Genomic DNA, 22266 nt, shown 5'->3' with positions numbered 1-22266 from the left:
GAGTAGAAAAAAGTTTGTTGTATACATCGAGACACGTCACATTCTTCGCATTTCAAAGAATCTGCAATGGTAATAAAATTCAATAAATGTTGATAAATTTATGAAAACTAATCCGTCAACATCAAAAAAGCCTGCAACAGTTCTGTAAGGCTGCATTCACACTTTGTTTACCAAGACTTGGTACATGAGTATGGGATGCATTGCCATTCATTTTTAAAGGCATACAGACACAAGAAAGATCTCCAACCCTCAACATCGCAATTAATTTAATAAAGAACACAAACACTGCACAAGAAAAAGCTGTTTTTTTTTGGTCCACAGGCATGCATTGAGGGCCCATTGAAAATGAATATATATGCTTAGCACAATATCCATCAAGTCTCTCCAAAATGCATATAAATACTAGGTAGTGACAGGTTCATGCCTTTCTTTAATTTATTTTGACGTGGGGGTTCCTTTTAAAATTCATACCGGGCCTAAGGGTCTGGTATGGTCTTGGGGGGGACTCTATGCCTTTTCTCTTTAAATTCTGGTGTGGGGGGCTCACCCTTAAGATACATACCAGACTCAAAGGGCCTGATAAGGATCAGGAAGACCCCACGCCATTTAAAAAAAAATAAAGTTTTGGCGTGGGGTTCCCCTTCAAGATCCTCAAAGCACAAGTCACATGCCATAAGTCGGATCAGTTAAGATGATGATCAGACTTGGATGCGACTAAAGCCCCGTACACACGTACTGATCGTCGGCCGAACGATCAGCCGTCTTTTGTCCAGGGCTGTCGTGTCTGTTGAAAACTGCTAAAGACTGCACACGAATTTTGTAGGCCAACAACAGCCGACTGCAGAAGTGATGTCATGTGATGGTTAACTTTCCGTGTGTTTTTTCTTTTCTGAGCATGCCCAGTCTTGCTAATCTGCTGTTTGTCGGCCGAATTCTGTACTGACTGGCGAAAAATCGGCCGTTCTGGTGACGGCCTACAAAAATTTTAAAGTCTGCACGACAGATTCTGTTCGGCCGAAAATGCGCTGTCGGCTGTCGGAAGCATCATACTAACAAGCCTACAATCGGCCGATCGGTCGGCGGCCGAATATTTACGGCCGACAATCGGTACGTGTGTACGGGCCTTTACATTCATTTATCATTGATTTTGACATGTCATGCGACTTGTACTCTCGAAGTCGGAGCATATGTCGGACCTGTTTTTTCAATAAAGTGTTAATCCAAACAATACAATACAAAACCAAATTAATAAAATGTTAACATAGGGTCTGAGAAGCAAAAACAAAAACAAAAAAAGTTAAGAAAGAAGGAATTAATAAGAGCTGGTTAGCATAAGCTGAGTACTAAGTACCTAAATGCATTCTTTACTAGAAATGCGCCAAACGGTCCCCCTCTCTGCCACTCCGGTGGGTCACAAGGTTCCGGTACTTAGGTATTGAGGTCCAGAGGGACCTATCTAAATTTCTGGAGGATAATCTTTATCCGATCCTGCAGCAATTGATCGCCCGTTGCCAGACCTGGAAATCCTTGCCTTTGACGCCAGCGGGCAGAATTAACCTAATAAAAATGATTTTCTTCCCAAGTTTTTGTACATCTTTCGTAACACACCAGTGCATGTTCCAAACTCCTTTTTTCTCCGGTTGGACAGGGTTCTTTGGGGATTTCATCTGGGCAGACTCCACATTGCCCAATTTTCGCCACTATATACTGAAATATACTGCGTTAAACATGCAGTAATGCACTGCAATCTACTGCGGTAAACGTGCACTGACGTACAGAAATATACTGCATTAAACGAGCACTAACACACTGAAATATACTGAGTTAATGTGCACTCACGCACTGAAAAATTTTGCGGTGAACATTCAATAACACACCGTAATATAGTGCAGTAAACATGCAATAACGCACTGAAATTTAGTGCGGTAAACGTGCACCAACGCATTGGAATATCCTGCGTTAAAGTGTGCACGAATGCACTGCAATATACTGCGGTAAACGTGCAATAATGCACTGCAATATACTGCGGTAAATGTGCAATAATGCACTGAAATATATTGCAGGAAACCTGCCCTGACAGAATAAAATGACACTGAATGGTCAAACTACACTAACCCTGCACTATAACTAGAGTCACACTAAACTGATATTCTACATTGACAAAAGAATCACTATAGCACACTAACTCTCTAGTAGCACTGAACAGAGTCCTGTTCCATCTCTCTCTCCATGCCGATATCACATGCAAATGGCCACTATGGGAAGAATACTTTTATAGTGTGGGGTGGGATTAAGAGCAATATGCCATGATTGGATAGAGACAGTGCTGTGTCCTGATTGGGCAAAGCTTTCATTGTTTCAGCCAATCAGGGCTTTCAACGGTGGCGCAGTACATTGGTTGGCCCACCGAACGACCACAAACAGTTTAACGCCCTGATAATTCAGATGTTTTCCGAACGGGCGAACAACCAACGTTCGCTCTGGCTGAACTGTTTGCCCCAACACATTTACATTAAAGTGGTATTAAAGGCAGTTTTTTTTTTCTTTTAAATAACAAACAGGTTATACTTACCTGCTCCGTGTAATAGTTTCGCACAGAGCAGCCCTGATCCTCCTCTTCTCAGGTCCCTACTCGGGCTCCTGGCCCCTCCCTCCTGCCAAGTGTCCAATAGCAAGCAGCTTGCTATGGAGGCAAGCAAGCGGGCTCCCCCAGTCCAGTACTGCCAACCTCCTGAAGCATTTTTTATAGAAAAACATGAAAAATTAACTGACAACCTGAAAAATTACTGAACTATTAAAAACGAACATGTAATTTTCCTGGTTTATACTTACAAAGTCAACCCAGCATGACAAACTATCAGCTCCTGATATTTACAGAGAGCTGTAAAAATCATAGATTTTTTTTATAAACTGTCCATGCATTTACTGATGGTTGGCCACACTGCCCCGCTCTCTCCTCATTGGCTCACTGGCTATGATTGACCGTAACAGGAGCCAATGGCTCCTGCTATTGTGTCTCAGCCAATGAGGAGGAAGAAAACGCTGAGTGCTTTTGCAGTGCTTTTCAGGAGCTTTAGAGGCGTTAATGGTGCGTTTTTTTTTTTTTCCCCTTAATGTGACTCAAAAACTGATTCAAGAACCCTTTTGAAGCGCTTCCCATTCATTTCAATGGAAAGATGCTGCTTGCAGGATTTTCTTTTTTCACCACCCCGCCAGCGCACCACCCCAGTGTGAAAGCATTTATTGATTTCAATAAATTTAATTTTTTTTAGCGCCAAAGCAATAGAAAAAGTGAAAAAGGCCTCTAAATTGTCCATTGGCAGTGCCGGTTCACATTTGTGCGATCACAGAGATCGCATGTAATTCGGAGCGCACTGCTCCTAAAATTACATTCGATGTCTGTGTGGTGCAAATTATAGCCATACAGTTTGTATGGCTGAATTCGCACCGCAATCGCACTAAAACACGCACAGGACCCTTTTTTTTAATCCGCCACAGAATCGGATTGCATGGTGGTTTACACTAGTGCGATCCGATTTTTGTGCGAACTTGCAGATCGCACTGCGATATGCGATCTCAACTGTGGGTGTCGTTAACTTTTAATTGACACCCCCTGCGTATCGCATATGGCAGCGTGAACTACCAGGGGTGCGGATGCAATGCGGGAACACGCTGTATATTCGCACAAATGTGAACCAGCACTAAGAGTCCTTATAGCTTACCAATTTAGAGTTAACCATAAATAATGGTTCTATTTATTCTCCTCACTTAAGCACGTGCAACTGTACCTGAATATAAAAAGGGCGAGCATTCTTAAAGTGGAAGCAAACTTCCATCGATTGTTTGTACCTATAGGTAAGCCTTCAATAAGGCGGCTTACCTATAGGTACTGTAAATATTGCCTAAACGTGCACGGCTTAGGAGAGGTTTACTGTATATGCAGCCGATGACATCATAGGTGCATGCACTCTGAAGGAACAGCGACCCCTGCCATTTCTTTCAGAGCCCTGTGCCTTGACCAGGGGCTACGGTACACACCTGCGGGAATGACGTCATGCGGTTCCAGTCAATTACAAAGCCGCAGCCTGTGGACCCGGAAGGAAGATGGATATAGATGGATGCAGCCTCCAGCGATGAAGAGGGCTTCATGTGCAGGTAAGCTTCACATATTGTGCTAGCATGCGATGTATACTTTACTTTTGCAGGTCAGAAAAAAAAGCAGCGATTTACTTCCTCTTTAATAACCCTTCCACACTGAGGCACTTGTAAACTGCCCATAAAACCTCTGAGCGCTTTTGCAGCTGCTTGCGGAATTTTTTTCACCCCCGCCCCGCCCCCCCTAGTTTTCAGTCCACGGAGCAAGGCAGCTCCTAACCACAGTTTCCCATCACAGTTTCCCCAATGTAATGTAAGAGCCCTTTCACACTGAGGAGTATTACAAAAACGCCTGCAAAGCGCTTCAAAAGCGTCTCAAAATGTTTTTTGGAGAAGTTTTTTGAGTCACGCGTCCTTTAAAAAGCACACGGTAAACATCTGAAAAGTGCCGCAAAAGCGCTCAGCATTTTTTGGGCAGTTTAGAAGCGCCTAGGTGTGATAGGGCTCTAATAGACACCATTCCCAGGTCTTCGGTCTCAGGAGGAGATCCAGCAAGATGAAGACATATCTAAAAAAAATAACTGCACATTTTATTTTGGGTTCACCATTCCTTCGTCAGCAAATATAATAATATTAAACATATAAAGCATCAATGAATGGTTTCACACTGGGGCAGCGCGCTGGAGAGGCGGTGAAAAAAACCCGTCATGGAGCATCTTTGGAGCATCTTTGGAGAGCTAAAAAAAAAAAAAAAGCGCCTCATAAATGCCCCTCTCCATTGAAATGTAGCACTACTTCTGGGTTACCAATAGCAACAACATGACAGTTTAGCATTTTCAAAGTGCTTTGGCTCAGTCAGGAAACAGTCTAGGAGCTTTGGTTTTTGTGGTTTTATTAAGAACTTTGATAAGAGAAGGGAATGAGTGGGATACTCCAACTTGAATAAACTATACACAATTTGCTGGGACAACTTAATATAGCTGAGTGCTGCAAGGCCGCTGCTTCACCTTGTCACCGGCAGTGAAGAAGTAGTGAATGAACTGAGTTAAGGGCCATACACACTATAAGATTTTCTGAAGACTTTTTCCTTTAGACTTACCAAAACCATATATGAGGTCAAACCTAAACACTTTCAATTTGTATGCAATCTGGCAGGCCCTTGCACTACATAGAAAAGGTAAATCTGAAGGAAAAAGTCTTCAGAAAATCTTATAGTGTGTATGGCCCTTTAGATAAGCTGTACTGTACTGCACTGTAGGACACTCTTCAGGGTCCTTCCTGGTACCCCCTTTGTCCCTATTCTTCAGGGTTCTCTACACGGCACCCTCTTTACTGTAACACTCTCTGTGTGAGCTAGCTCCTTGATCCCCCTGACTTCACTGGAGTGGTCCCCCTTCCTGGGCAGACCCTTTGGCGAATCTCCTGGTACTCACGGACACTGTTTCTCCCGAGAGACTCTGCCAGCAACTCCACTGTCAGCTCCACTGGATCTTCTGCAGCTCAGCTCCACACCTGGTTCACTAGGCCGACCGCCTAAGACTACCTTCCTCACACACAGCAGGAGAAGAGACAGCGGTCAGCCTGCTCCTGGGACTCCCCTTCCAGCCAAAAGATGCCCCGTCACCTGTCCCCTCAGCTTTTATGAGCATTTCCAGGATGCATTGCAAGAATACCCTCCCACTGGGACTCCCGTAAAAGCTAATGTGTCACTGGCTGGGTTTCCTCCACTGTCCAACAAGCTCCCTCATTGGATACAGTGAGGACACTCCCTCAGACCCAGTGAATCACACCTGGAGACATGTAACAGGCAACCTAATAGATCAGGCTCCCCTTATAAGCAGAAGGAGCAATAGATGTTTTTGCCTAGCACCTACCTACTTAGGAGGGTGCTACAGAAATTAATAGAAAGCACACGAAAATCACCTAAAAAGCTCTTCAAAAGCATCTCAAAATGTTTTTTGGAGAAGTTTTTGAGTCACGTGTCCTTTAAAAAGTGCACGGTAAACATCTGAAAAGTGCCGCAAAAGCGCTCAGAGACACCATTCCCAGGTCTTCAGTCTCAGGAGGAGATCCAGCAAGATGAAGACATATTTAAAAAAAATCACTGCACATTTTATTTTGGGTTCAGCATTCCTTCTTGAGCCATCAGCGGCGGCCCGTCTATTGGGGGCGCAGGGGCGCCGCCCCCCTATCCATGCGTCTACACGCCAGACGCATGGATTCCAAAGGGTTTTTTTTTTTAAGGACGTAAATAGAGCCAGAGACTCTAATAGGCTTCAAAAAAGGTTGGGCTTGGGGCGCAGAGCAGTACACCCTGAGCCCACCTACTTGTGTAACAATAGCGAATAAATATTTTCTATTATCACACTGATTCTCCTCCCAGCCAATCAGGAAGTGGGTCCTGAGACCTGTTTCCCGATTGACCAAAAGGAGAAGCCATGCTATTGGCCAAGGAGGAGGAGACACAGGGGAAGTCGCCGTCGCCGCTGCCGGGGGAAGCCGCTGCCTCTACGTCAGTCCAGGGTGAGTGAGCCGGCGATGGGGGGGGGGGGGTTGGTATGGTATGCGGGCTGGAGCTGGTGTGGTCCGAGGAGGAATGGGGTGGTCTGATGCCCCCCCCCCGCCCAATTGAGCAGCAGCCACCACTGTCAGCAAATATAATATTAAACATATAAAGTTCCATGCACGTTGGATTTCAATGAACCTCTCGGCAGTGGAAGCTGGACAGTTTTACCAATAATCCAAACCCATTTTATATGTAAACATGAGAATAAAGAAAATGAACACAACCAGACAGAGATAATACAAACTAAATGATTAGAACACTAAATAAAAACCTCCTAGAAATCACACATGACAATAATAGGTCATGTAGCAATATGCAGAATCTCTATAAGTATTTATCATTTGATTTCCTAATATACAAAATTTCCATGATTTGATTTTGATTGAAAATAAAAACAATGTTTATATTAAAAAATGAGTTAACAATCCTAAAAAGTCTTGTGCCTTCAAATACAAAAGTTTCTTTATATGTAAAAAAAACAACAAAAATCCCCCATAAAAACACAGTTCTGTTAGCAGAGGCAAATACAGAGAGATTCAGGGACTGAATGACCTACAAATCTCTCTTATTACACACTGGATGATCCATCCTGCCTCAGGTAGAATTCCTTTCATTATTAAGGCTCAAATTCCAACTTACCAAAAAGGTCAGACGTGATCAGATAACGTGGGAGTTCTAAACAAGATGGAGAATATTGGGCGGAGAAGAGATGGACGGTGTTCTGTCAGAATACCATACCCTATCAGAATTCCATACCTCCGTCATTTCCGCTTGCGGAACGGAATGTGATTTCTATTTTCAGTTTCACAGGAAGCATGACAGACCTACATTGAAATTCTCTTTAACCACTTAAGGAGCGGGCCTATTTGTTGTCTACAAGTTAAAATCAGGATTTTTTGCTAGAAAATCACTTAGAACCCCCAAAAAATGATATATATATTTTTAGCAGAGACCCTAGAGTATAAAATGGAGATTGTTGCAATACTTTATGTCACACCGTATTTGCACAGCGATCTTACAAACGCAATAAAAAAAAAAATACACTTTTTTAATTAACCACTTCCTTACCGCTGGACGTCACATGACGTCCTGGGCTTTAAGTGGGGATATCTGAATGATGGGTGTAGCTGCAGGCATCATTCAGATATCATTTTTTTTTTTTTTTTCAGGCAGCGATTCCCTTTACCATAAGAACAGTCATAGCGGCTGTACAGCCGCTTGACTGTTCTTACAGGCGGCGGGAGAGGACATCCTCCCCCCCCCCTCCCACCGGTGCTTCTACCGGCTCGCTCATACGATCAGTGAAAAGGAATCGGCCGCCGGAGGAAGTTCACCATAGAGACTGCGAGGACCAGAGTCTCTAGGACAATGTGATGACGTCATGCCCGGTGTACTGCCGAAACCTCCAACCTGCCGAGATCTTCAACCCACGTCACTTCTGGTCGGAGATCTCGACTTGTTGCCGCTACTGCGCATGCGCCACCTTCAAAGCACGTTCACGGAGAGCTCCAACTCCGTGCATGACAGTTGAAGTTCTCGGCACATAAAAACCCTTGCACAGTGCTATCCCCCACAGTAACTTGTACATTTATGAGCGTTCCTATGCGCTATTTGGGAATGCTGGGATTTATAGTTCCTCAAAAAAAAATTGTGAATCTGAGCTTGAAACAGTAACTTGTACAATTGTGAGCGTTCCTATGCACTGTTTGGGAATGCTTGGATTTATAGTTCCTAAAAAAAAAAAATATATATGTGAATCTGAGCTTGAAAATACATGCTGGAATTTAAAGTTCCTCTCCAAAATAAAAAAAAAAACAATTGTGAACAGCGTAGAGACACAGGCTGCGTGATGGGGAACAGGCTGGATGACAGCGGGGAACACATGCTGCGTGATGGGGGACACAGGCTGCGTGATGGGGCAAAGGCTGGATGACGACGGGAACACAGGTTGCGTGATGGGGGACACAGGCTGGATGACGGCGGGGAACATAGGCTGCGTGATGTGGGACACAGGCTGGATGACGGCGGGAAACACAGGCTGCATGATGGGGGACACAGGCTGGATGATGGCGGGGACACTGGCTGCGTGATGGGGACACAGGCTGGATGACGGCGGGGAACACAAGCTGCGTGATGGGGGACACAGGCTGGATGATGGCGGGGACACAGGCTGGATGATGGCGGGGAACACAAGCTGCGTGATGGGGGACACAGGCTGGATGATGGCGGGGACACTGGCTGCGTGATGGGGGGGGGACACAGGCTGGATGACGGTGGGGGAACACAGGCTGCATGATGGGGGACACAGGTTGCGTGATGGGGGACACAGGCTGGATGACGGCAGGGACACATCCTGCGTGATGGGGACACAGGCTGTGTGATGGGGACACAGGCTGAATGATGGCGGGGACACTGGCTGCGCGATGGGGGACACAGACTGGATGATGGCGGGGAACACAGGCTGCGTTATGGGGGACACAGGCTATGGGGGACAGGCTGGATGACAGCGGGGACACTGGCTGCGTGATGGGGGACAGGCTGGATGATGGCGGGGACACTGGCTGCATGATGGGGGACACTGGCTGCATGATGGGGGACACAGGCTGCATTTGGGGGACACAGGCTGCACGATGGGGGACACAGGCTGCGTTATAGGGGACACAGGCTGGATGATGGGTGGGGGGGGGGCACTAGCTGTGTGATGGGGGATACAGGCTGTGTGATAGGGGACACAGGCCGTGTGATGGGGGACACAGGCTGAATGACGGCGGGGACACAGGCTGCATGATCAGGGACACAGGCTGGATGATGAGGGACACACTGATATTACACAGATGAGGCACAAATGAGCACTGATGAGGCACGCATGGACATGAATGAGGCACAGATGGGCATGAATGAGGCACAGGTGGGCATGAATGAGGCACAGGTGGACATGAATGAGGCACAAGTGGGCATGAATGAGGCAGGGGTGGTGCCAATCGTTGTGTACGTGCGAGGAGAGAGCTGAACTGGACATGCAGCGGTTTGTTGACAAATAATCGGTCCATCGGTGGGTGAAGCGATCACGTGGTAAAGGGCCCCTGTCGTTGGCCTTTTACCACAACCCACGGGAAGCGTGATTCTAAGAGGACGTCCCTGTATGCCCTTCCAGAATAAGCTGACACCAGTGTGTCAGGCGGTGGAGTTTTCCAATCACTGTATTCTGTCTGTGACTCTAAATAGCCCCGATATACCACCTAGAGGGAGGGGTACCTGGAAGCTGAATTCGGCACTCCTGGACGATGAGAAGGTGAGTCAATCCTCTGAGGATTTTTTTCAGGCACAGCTATCGATCATGGACTTTTGCAGCAGTAAGTCAGAGTGGTGGGAGCTTACAAAACGAAGGATTGTTGGGTTTTTCAAGGCTATAGGAAGAAATAAACAGCTTGATAAGTATGTCACCTACCAGCGTTTGCGGAGGAAGCTTGATAGGCTTGTCTCGAACAATGGAGATCCAGCGATGATCTCTGAGGTTAAACTCTTGCTCAGGGAGTGTCAATATGACAGGCATGCCTCTTTGGTTCTGGAAAGGGATTATGGGAAATATCACTCGCCAGACCCTTACCAGAATTGCAAACAAGGTAGAGCAGTTAAGTCAGTTGTAGGCCTGGATGACAGTACGGGTTCCTTGACCAAGTCCAAGTCGGGGATCCTGGAAATCGCCAGGTCATATTATGCTGACCTCCTGGGCAGGAGGGACCTTGATCGGGCAAGCATGTCAGGTTTTTTGGATTCTATTCCAGGACTGGGAAATGGCAGTTCTCTGGTGAGTTTGGCAGAGGACATCACTGCAGATGAGGTGGTTAAGGCTATTGATAAGCTTGCCATTAAGAGGTCGCCTGGGCCAGATGGATTGACAGCTGAGTTTTACAAGCATTTTAAGGTTACTCTGGCCCCGTATTTGGTGGAGGTTTTTAATGGCTGTCTGAGAGAGGGTTCACTCTCTCCCTCCATGCGACAATATGCAGTTATTCTTCTGTCAAAGGGTAAAGATTCTTCGAGAATCGGGAATTGGCGGCCCATTAGCCTTCTTAATGTTGATAGGAAGATACTGGCAAAAATAATTTTCTGGCGTTTATCGTCTGTAGCAGGCAATCTACTTTCTCACCACCAGCACTGTTCGGTTCAGGGTAGAAGCACTTTTTCAGCGGTGTTAGCTGTCCGGGAGGCCCTGGAACGATGCAGGGCTGCAGGCTTGGGAAAGTACCTGCTGGCATTGGATCAGGCAAAAGCTTTTGATAGGGTCAATCATGAGTACCTATGGTTGATTCTTGGCAAGTATGGCCTGGAGGGGGGATTTATTGATTGGCTGAAGACTTTGCACAGAGGAGCTGAAAGCTTCATGCTTGTGAATGGTTGGATTAGACAGCCCTTTGAGGTTGGCTCGGGTGTGCGTCAGGGGTGTCCTTTGAGTCCTCTGCTATACGCGTTCGCAATCAATCCCTTCATCAGAAGTTTGGAGTGTGGACCGCTGTGGGGGGTGCCTTTGGGCATTCCTGGTGAGCCCCCTTTGAGGGTTGTGGCCTATGCTGATGACGTGTCTGTTTTCATCTCTGGGACAGAGGAGGCGAAGGAGGTGGTCTCAGTAATGGAGCAATATGCTGAGGTATCTGGCTCAAAGATCAATCAGGATAAGAGTGAAGTTTTTTGGATGGGAGAAGAAGGCGATAGCTTTGAGCTTCCAGACACCTTCCCAGAGCCCCGACAGGAAATTAAAGTTTTAGGCATCAAATTTGGTAACGGCGATTATGGTCCTTGCAAATTGGGAAAGCAGGCTACAAGATGCTGATGCCAAGGTTGCCAGGTGGAAGGAATGGAAACTCTTACAGGGAAAGGATTGACCTGATTAAAACTTACCTGATCCCGGTATTTCTGTATGTCAGCTTTGTCTGCATTTTGCCAATGTCTCTCTATGCAAGGATCTACAGCTGTTTTTTCCAGCTGTTATGGGGGCACAAACTGAATCTCATTAAAAGGTCTGTAACCTATCTTCCCAGGTGGATGGGTGGCTTAGGTATAGTCAACCCAGTGGTATTTTTTTCTCTGATGTTTTTAAAACATAATTTTGGTAACATGCTGGCAGAGGAACCGCCTGGGTGGGTTGGTATTTTTCAGTCCTGGTTTAGGCCTTTTCTGCGAAGTTGGGAAAATGGTGGGCCAGTGAAAAGCTTGAGGGTCTGACATGGTAAGCTCCCGGCTTACGTTGCTCCATGCCTGAAGATGCTTCGGCAGTGGCGAGTGACGGCGGAGGAAATTCTCTTCCTAGGAAGGCCCTGGAGAGGAGGGTTGTTGAATCTGCCTTTAACGAGCCACTGGCCTTGAGGGATTGCCCAGGCCCTGTTATGAGGGAGGGTCTGCGTTTGATTAATCTGGAGAGAATCCCTTTCAAGTTTCAGGATTTGGCCTGGCTCTCGTTCCATGGCAGACTCTATGTGAAGGGCAACTTGAAGCATCGCTCGCCGGAGAACCGTGGTTGTCCAAGAGTGGAGTGTGGAGGTGTGGAGGAGACTATGAACCATTTCTTGCTTCAGTGCCCCTTCAATATAGAAGTCTATAAAGGGGTGGGTGGGGCTCTGGGTATCCCTTTCCTTTCCCGCTTAAGTTATGCGGAGTGGTCGTACGGGTGTTTTGAGACACATCGGGATTTTGATTTCGAGACACTTTTTCTAGTTAGCTTAGTAGTCCGTTACTTCATGTGGAATGCAGGGTGTCAGGTTTCCACTCGGAAAAAAGTCCTTGCTGTCGAGGTGGTGGTGCACAACATTCTGGGTGAGGTTGGGAAGATTCAGGTTCTTGAGAAGGACAGGTGGTGGCCGGGAGCCTAGGCAAAGACGTGGAGGAATGTCAGGTCCCCGTAGCTGCTGTCTGTCAGTCTCTGGGTGTGCGGCTTTTCTTTCTGTCCTTTCACGTCCCCTAGATTTTAATAAGATTGAAATTTTTGAAAAAAGGCTGCATGCATGGGTTCAATGTGTAATCGTTTCTTAGCCTGAGGGTGTGTTTAGGTGGAGGTTAGGGCTTTGTTGAGTTTAGTCATGATAGTAACAATTTTCTGTTTCTATGCTGATGTAAGCTATTTTTGTTTATATATTTATTTAATTTAGTATATATGTAATTATGTTTTTATTATGCTTGTGAGATTTTTAATGAACAAAAATTTACAATATGGTACATGACCAGTTTGTTGTTTTGACAGAACACCGGCAGTGTATACACTACGGTACATGACAAATTGGCTGTTTTGATATAATACCGTCAGCGTGTACACTACGGTACATGACGAATTGGCTGTTTTGACAGAACAGCGGGTAAGGAGGAAAAAAGTTGTCGCCACCTTGGAGGTGGCCATGTTGTTGGTTACGCGGGCAGACTAACAATGTTGGCTCAATATATCGTGTACCGTAATATATACGTTGCCGGTGTTGTGTCAAAACAGCAAACTCATCTAAATCTCCAATTACTGATGCTGGAGAGTCACAGGAAGTGATGTGGTTGGAGATTTCGACAAGTCGGCTGTTGTGACAGAACACCTGCCTTCTGAACTACAGAGGAGCTGAGAGATAGAGTTTCAGGAGGTGAAGTCAGTATAGGAATCACTGCTTGTAAGCAGCAAGGTACCATGGAATATGTAGTCCTTAGAGAAAGAAAGTATACAGTAGAAGAGAAGCGGCAAAGCATGCTGAGAATCCAGGAAAATGTGGAAAGAAGTGGCCGGCACACAGGCAGCACTTACAACACGAAAGGACATTCTTTCAAGTAATCCTTTTTTTTTTATTCCAAAATATTTTCAAGTAATCCTATATTGGATTGTGAAATATCTGAAGAAAGGGCAAATGGTGTAGCACTTCCTGGAATCCATCTGCATCTAGCTCTGGCATGCAGGCAGGAGGGTGTGCTTAGCTGTGAATGCCCCGTCTCCCATAAAGACTCCTGGAATGTATGATATAATTTTGGCCTAGCATAGAAACAAGGAAAATAATAAATGTTCCCCACAGACACAATCTTCCAGTGCTGAGGGGAGCCAAGGACCTTGTCATGGGCATTCCTCAAGAGTGCCAACTGTGCTTACCTTTTCTGTCCCCTTCCTCCATTACTAGAAGCTGTACTATTGCTTCTGTCAATGAAAAGTGATCTATGAATGTAAGAGGCAGACCTTTTATTCATCTACCTGTCCTCCATTCATAGATCTCTTTTCATCGATGAAAGGTACAGTATAATCTATGAATGGAGGAGGTTACATATAGTTACATAGTTACATAGTAGGTGAGGTTGAATAAAGACATTAGTCCATCCAGTTCAACCTGTGTAGGTGTGTGTGGCTGTAATCATCTCACATACCCCTGAATGTTCTGATCCTTGAGATGTAAGTCTAAGAGTCTTTTGAAAGCCACCATACTACCCGCAGAAACCACCTCTTGTGGTAGAGAATTCCACAATCTTGTAGCCCTAACAGTAAAGAACCCCCCACGTTGCCTGAGGTTAAAACGCTTCTCCTCTAATCGCATTGTATGCCCTCGAGTCCTCATGCAATCCCTTCGAATGAACAGCTTTTTTTCTAAGCTGGGATCCCCATTAAGATATTTATAAATTGCTATCATGTCCCCCCTCAGACGTCTCTTCTCCAGGGAGAATAAATCGAGCGATTGTAGACGCTCTTCATAGTCAAGGTCCTCCAATCCCCTAATTAGTTTAGTTGCCCTTCTCTGGACTCTCTCCAGCTCCAACACATCCCTCCTGAGGACTGGCGACCAGAACTGGACAGAATACTCCAGATGCGGTCGGACCAGAGTTTTATAAAGTGGAAGGATTATAGTCTTATCTCTGGAATACATCCCTTTCTTTATGCATGCCAATATTCTGCTGGCTTTGGCAGCTGCCGCTTGACATTGCATGCTGTTGCCTAATCTATCATCAACCAAGACTCCCAGATCCTTCTCCATTTTTGATTCCCCCAAGGGTTCCCCTCCTAACGTGTATTGTGCTTTTATGTTTTTAGTCCCCAAGTGCAAAACCTTACACTTCTCCACGTTAAACCTCATTTGCCATGTCGTTGCCCACTCTGTAATTTTGTCCAGGTCATTCTGTAGGATATCTGCTTCATGCTGTGCAGTTATTGCTCTGGCCAATTTTGTGTCATCTGCAAAAACTGATATCGAACTACTGATCCCAACCTCAATGTTGTTTATGAATAAATTGAACAAGGTTGGTCCCAGGACTGAGCCCTGGGGCACCCCGCTTACTACCTCAGACCAGTCTGAGTATGCGCTGTTTATTACCACTCTTTGGACACGCCCTTTAAGCCAATTCCGTATCCAAGAGCAAACCTTGCTGTCGATACCTGCAGATCTTATTTTATAAATTAAGCGCTTGTGGGGAACTGTATCAAACGCCTTAGCGAAATCCAAGTACACCACATCCACTGGTCTCCCCCTATCTAGCTCACAGCTCACCTCCTCGTAAAATGTTAATAGATTGGTTTGACAAGAACGCCCATTTGTAAACCCGTGCTGATTACTGCTGATGATGTTGTTGTCTTTAGCAAACTCTACGATATAGTCCCTTATCATCCCCTCCAGAAGTTTACATACTATTGATGTCAAACTGACAGGCCTATAATTTCCCGGGATATGCCTCTGGCCCTTTTTGAATATCGGAATCACGTTAGCCTTCCTCCAATCCCCTGGTACATCTCCTGTCCTAATACTGTCAGCAAAGATCAGGAACAGTGGTCTGGATATAACCTTACTGAGTTCCTTGAGTACTCTCGGATGTACGCCATCCGGGCCTGGTGATTTGTTTGTGTTGAGTTTATCCAGCCTTTCCCTGATTTCACCCTCTGTTAGCCATAGTGGCAAGTCCTGTGTATTACTACTAACCAAACAGTCATGGTCAGTGTACCCCTCCGTTTCCTGTGTAAAGACTGACGAGAAAAAAGTATTCAGCACGGTTGCTTTTTCAGTGTCCTCTGTAACCATCCTCCCATCATTGTTAATTATGTGTGCAATATGCTCTGCCCTAGTTTTTTTGCTGTTGATATATTTAAAGAATTTCTTTGGGTTTTTTTTACTATCCTCCGCTATTTGTCTCTCAAAGTTGATTTTAGCCATCTTGATTTCTTGTTTACTTTTCTTATTTGCCTCCTTGTATTGCTCGAAAGCCGATACTGTGCCCTCTGATTTATACTTCTTGAAGGCCAATTTTTTTCCCCTAATAAGTTTTTTGACGCTACGGTTTAGCCAGCCAGGTTTGGCTTTGTCTCTTCTAAATTTATTTCCCATAGGAATGCACTGCAAGATGCCTTTGCCTAATATGTTCCTAAAGCATTCCCATTTTTCCTCTGTGGTCAGGGATCCCAGGGTTTGGTCCCAGTTTACCCTTTCCATCAATGAGTACAATTTTGGAAAGTTTGCCCTTCTGAAGTTTAGGGTTCTTATGTTCCCCACTTGCCTTGTTATATTGTTGTTTATACTAAATGTGATCATCCTGTGATCGCTAGAGCCCAGATTGTCCTGGACTCCTACCTGCGAGATTAGGTCTGGGTCATTAGTGATCAATAGATCCAGGACTGCATTTTCTCTAGTCGGAGAATCCACCAACTGTGACATGTAATTATCCAGTAAGGTTTCCGTGAATAGGCGGGCCTTCTGTGAGTGTGCAGTCCCCTCGTCCCAGTCAATGTCGGGATAATTGAAGTCCCCCAATATGACGACTGATCCCAATTTTGCCACTTTACTCATTAGTGCTAAGAATTCCAGCTCTACCTCCTCCCCTTGGTTAGGTGGCCTATAGCAAACCCCCACAATTACTTTCCCCTTTTCTCCTTCCCTATGGAGTTCAACCCACACAGATTCTAAATCCATGCTCATCCCATCCGTAATGTCACTCCTTTCTATCACCTTTATATTGTTCTTGACATAGAGACATACCCCTCCCCCTCTTTTTCCTACCCTGTCCTTCCAGTACACCGAATACCCTTGGATATTGGCCAGCCAGTCATGTGAGGGGTCGAACCAAGTCTCTGTTATTCCCACAAGGTCTATGTCCTCCTCATGTACCAATATTTTCCAACTCATCCATTTTATTAGCTAGGCTCCTGGCATTAGCATATACCCCTACGGAAGTTAAGCGCAATTGGCGGTTATGTTTATTCCTGTTTGGTCTGAGATTTTCCCGCACAGACCTGCCAATTGACATTGTGGACCTACTGTTGATGCTGACCCTACAGCTGCCTTCAGTCCTCTGCTCCCTCCTGACTGACTCTACTTCTGAGCCCTCCCCCCCGTCTCCTAGTTTAAAAGCTCCTCCAACTTGGTGGCCATCTTTCTCCCCAAAAAAGCTGTACCGTCCCCATTAAGGTGCAGCCCATCCTTACTAAAGAGCTGGTAGCCGACTGAGAAGTCAGCCCAGTTCTCCAGGAACCCAAACCCCTCCTTCCTACACCAATTCCTCAGCCACTTGTTAAGTTCCCTAATCTCCTTCTGCCTCTCCTGTGTGGCTCGAGGTACAGGCAGTATTTCAGAGAAAACCACCTTGGAGGTCCTTTTCCTCAATCTATTACCTAAGTCCCTGAAATCGTTCTTAAGGATCCTCCACCTACCTTTAACTTTGTCATTAGTGCCCACATGCACCATGACCGCATGGGTCATCCCCAGCCCCCCCCCATCAATCTGTCTGCCAGATCTGCGATGTGCCGAACTCGGGCGCCCGGTAAACAACAAACTGTTCGGTTCACGAGATCTTTTTTACAGATTGCCCTCTCTGTCCTCTTGATAATTGAGTCCCCAACTACCACAACCTTTCTAACCTTTCCTGAGTTACCGCCCCCCTTCTTCCTGGAGCCGACCCCCCCCTGGCAGCTGGGGGAGGGCACGTTCTCCAGCTCTGCCACCCCTGAGTTGATATCCCCCTCAACCTGCAACTCGGCAAATTTGTTAGGGTGTACCAACTCAGGATTGGCCTCCCTGGCACTCCTCCCTCTACCCTTCCTAACAGTCACCCAGCTGCGTACCTCTGCTGCTTGCGTCTCCTCTGTTCCTCCCTCCTCTATGCTGGCCCCTACCAGCGCCTGATAGGCAATGTCCAAGCTCCTTTCCAGGTTGTTGATGCCACGCAGTGTTGCCACTGTGTTCTGTAGGTCCAGGATCTGGTCTACCAGAGCAACAAGTCGCTCACATCTTGCACAGCAGTATTCGCCCTCGATTGGTTCATCAAGGAACGCATACATGCAGCAAGAAGTGCACTGAGTAGCATCCGCAATCCTGTTGGACATTATTACCCTCTACTCTATGGGGATAATATTAACGACCTGCTCTTCCTTACCTACACTACCTCTGTCTCCCCTGGTACTAAACCTGGGGTCCTCACCAGTCGCTAATATACTAACCAGTCTCTAAGATACTCACCAGTCGCAAAGATCCAACAGACGCAACGATACTCACCAGTCGCAAAGATCCAACAGACGCAAAGATACTCACCAGTCGCAAGGATACTCACCAGTCGCAAGGATACTCACCAGTCGCAAGGATACTCACCAGTCGCAAAGATACCCACCAGTCGCAGGATACTCACCAGTCGCAGGATACTCACCAGTGGCAAAGATACTCACCAGTCGCAAGGATACTCACCAGTCGCAAAGATACTCACCAGTCGCAAAGATACCCACCAGTCGCAGGATACTCACCAGTCGCAAGGATACTCACCAGTCGCAAGGATACTCACCAGTCGTCAAGATACTCACCAGTCGCCAAGATACTCACTAGTCGCAAGGATACTCACCAGTCGCCAAGATACTCACCAGTCGCAAGGATACTCACCAGTCGCAAAGATACTCACCAGTCGCAAAGATACCCACCAGTCGCAGGATACTCACCAGTCGCAGGATACTCACCAGTCGCAAAGATACTCACCAGTCGCAAAGATACTCACCAGTCGCAAGGATACTCACCAGTCACAAAGATACTCACCAGTCGCAAAGATACTCACCAGTCGCAAGGATACTCACCAGTCGCAAGGATACTCACCAGTCACAAGATATTTACCAGTCGCAAGGATACTCACCAGTCACAAGATACTTACCAGTCGCAAGGGTACTCACCAGTCACAAGATACTTACCAGTCGCAAGGATACTCACCAGTCACAAGATACTTACCAGTCGCAAGGGTACTCACCAGTCGCAAGATACTCACCAGTCGCAAGATACTCACCAGTCGCAAGGATACTCACCAGTTGCAAGGATACTCACCAGTCACAAGATATTTACCAGTCGCAAGGATACTCACCAGTCACAAGATACTTACCAGTCGCAAGGGTACTCACCAGTCACAAGATACTTACCAGTCGCAAGGATACTCACCAGTCACAAGATACTTACCAGTCGCAAGGGTACTCACCAGTCGCAAGATACTCACCAGTCGCAAGGATACTCACCAGTCGCAAAGATACTCACCAGTCGCAAAGATACTCACCAGTCGCAAGGATACTCACCAGTCGCAAGGATACTCACCAGTCACAAGATACTTACCAGTCGCAAGGGTACTCACCAGTCACAAGATACTTACCAGTCGTAAGGATACTCACCAGTCACAAGATACTTACCAGTCGCAAGGGTACTCACCAGTCACAAGATACTTACCAGTCACAAGATACTCACCAGTCGCAAGGATACTCACCAGTCGCAAGGATACTCACCAGTCTCAAGATACTTACCAGTCGCAAGGATACTCACCAGACTTCCCAGGTACTCTGTTGCAGAGACAGTCACACAGCAGTCAGTCGCAGCACTGTCAAACAGCTATTGATTTCTCACAGAGCTCAGTCACACAGCTTTCTCCCTGTTTGCAGCTGCTGCCTTACTCACAGCTGTTGCCACACACACACACTGGGACGGATGTCTCCTCCTCCTTACTGGGCACAGACGGTCCTCCTCCTCTTCATCCAGGCACTAAGGGAGGCAGTTTCCGACCTCCCCCGCCGCGCTCTTCCTCGGTCCCTGCACCCGGTATCCTGGTGCGGTTGTTCACGTCCCTGCCGCCGCTCCCTCTGCTCTTCTAGCGGCTCCCGTCCTCCACCGCAGCTCAGTTGATGGTTACCGGCCCCCTGCACGGTGCACCCGCACCCCTTGTACGGCTCCCCCCGCACGTGTCCCCGCAGCTCCTCTTCCTCCTCGCTCCCTTGCCGCACGTACACACACTTCCGGTTTCTCTCAGCGCCAACACACCAGGTTGGTGGCAAGAGACTGGCATAGTTGGCACTCTTGAAAAGTGGAAATGACAGGTCCCCTTGTTTGTAATAACCCCCCCCCCCCCCCACCAAAAGATTACTGCTGCAGGGGGTGGGGAATCAGAGAACTAAATATTTTGGCCTCATTCACATGGGCGCTTACACCCGTAGGTAGTAAATAGGAAACAATGCATGTTTGGGGGCCGCCCCCGGCATACCTGTCAGATTGGGGTGAGAGGCTGTGTTCGTGTGCCCACTGTGGTCCTGTAGACATGAATGTGCTGCCTGCACTCAACACCTGATGGTTCCAGCCACTTAAAGAGGAACTCCAGTAATTTTTGTGATTATTAATAAACAGCAGCTACAAAAACTGACACTCATCTGTCCCAGGATCCAAAGATATGCTCACCCAAGCTGTCCCTTCCCTCTGTCTTCTGTCCCTGGTGCCAGCATCTCAACTGTGGGCACCTGGCTGTGACATTGTGCGGCTTTACAGTCAGGTGTGCACTGCGCATGCGTGAGTCGCACTGCGAAGTGTGAAGGGTCCCACAGTCTTCAGAGGCCTATGACATGTCCCAGAAGACTGCGGAGAGGGAGGGGAGAGAGAGAAGAAATTCCACTTTGATTGCCTAGGCGATCCAAACAGAAGTAGGAGCAGGTCAAAACTGGGTGCCCGCTCCCCCCCCCTAAAAAAAGGTGGCATGGCGGGGATTCCTATCCCTCTCCACTTGGGTGGGTGGCGCTGGACTACCTTCCACACAAACTCTTGTTTACAACAATACTGCACGTGAATGACTAAGTACTGAAGACAAGGTGACAAACGAGCCCAGGTTACACTATATGTCTATGCTTTGTGATCGTGTGTCTTACACCAGGTTGTTATCTGTACTATGTAGTCAGAATTTCTGTCGCTATCTTACTGATTTGTAGTATGGTTGTTCCTTATTTTTCATGGCATACCTTTAAATAAAGAATTAAAAAAAAAAGTGGCATGTGGTGAAGAGGAGGGGAGAGGAGGCCTTCAAGAAGAACTTCCCAATTTGGATGGATCTCTGCTTTAAATACACGGGAAAGAGAAGAAAAATATGGAGGAGAGTAGACTGATGTGCATACCTGGCAACTTTCTGAAATTATAAAGAGGGGCACCTTTTAGCACACAGTATGTAGGCAAAGGACACATCTGTGTCAAGGCCCCAGGTACACCAACAGCAAAGATTTAGCCTAGGTTCTCACTGCCCACCGCATGTGATTTGTATAGGAATTGCACCGCATTCCTGTGCAAATCACATGCATTTAATTTGAATGGCTCAAATTGCACTGAATCCACATGGAATAGGTGCAGGCAGCTTTTTTATGTTAGCACCAGAACCAGAATGCATGGCTGTTTCCACCACAATGAGAGACAGGTGGGAGCTTTTCTGATCCCATTGTAACTATAGAAGAAGACTGAATCCATATCTCACACTTAGGGAACAAAGTTCACACTATAGGCAGTTTATGACTTTGTTTTCCATGATATACAGTCACTGCTCTCTTCCTTCTCCTCCTCTGTCTGCATTCCGAAGCTCATCCACCAGGTAGGAAAGGTTATCACTCTTCTGTATTATTGTATATATGATATATAGGGGGGCTGTGCTGCATGATGGGGATTTCACACATCTTGCCTTCCTCCTTTGTCTTCTAAATGTTTTCCATCATCCAGCAATGACACTTCCCACCTCGTAGTCACATTTCATACTCGGGCTTACAAGTAATTGTTATATTTCACCCTCATTTCATGTTCTCTGGAGGGAATTTCAGCCATTTTATTCACAAGTAGGAATGTATTTCAACCTATTATCAGTCCACCTAAAAAGTACACTGCCTGGCCAAAAAAAAAGTCGCCACCTGGAATAAACTAAGCAAATAGATAAGAGCCTCCTATTGGATAGTTACTGCATGGGCGATTATATTTCAGCTGGCAACAAGTTATTTAATCCCAACTAATGCAATGAGCAGCTTCTAATTTCTTTAAGAACCACATTGAAAGATGTTAGTCTGCTTCATTGGCATGCATCAAGCAGAGAAAACATCTAAGGAGACTGCAGAAACTACTTAAACTGGGTTAAGAACTGTCCAACGCAATATTAACCACTTGCCGACCAGTCACGTTGACTGTACTGCGGCAAAGTGTCTCGTTCCCGTCCAGCGACGTAGACCTACGTCGCTGGACTCCTCCCCTTGTGGGCTGTGGGCCAGGGGAGGAGCGGCGGTGATCACCACTGCTCTTCCCCGATCGTCGGGGAATCGAGTCTGGAGATCCACCCGCTTGTGTAAACAAAGCGGGCGGATCTCCTAAGTGACAGGC

The 22266-nt window shown here is 46.6% G+C and overlaps 1 protein-coding gene across 1 annotated transcript in view; it reads right to left on the bottom strand.

Annotated features, from left to right (window-relative positions):
* Nucleotides 1-22266, bottom strand: part of LOC309543141 (uncharacterized protein) — a gene marked incomplete at its 3' end in the record, with an annotated part of 1180881 nt that overhangs the window by 545130 nt on the left and 613485 nt on the right. The window lies entirely within an intron of this gene.

Source organism: Pelophylax lessonae (assembly GCF_965119305.1).
Source record: "Pelophylax lessonae genome assembly, chromosome: 13".
Taxonomy (NCBI): Eukaryota; Metazoa; Chordata; class Amphibia; order Anura; family Ranidae; genus Pelophylax; species Pelophylax lessonae.
Note: the sequence above shows the minus strand (reverse complement) of the source record. Positions and strands in the feature narration are given on the sequence as shown.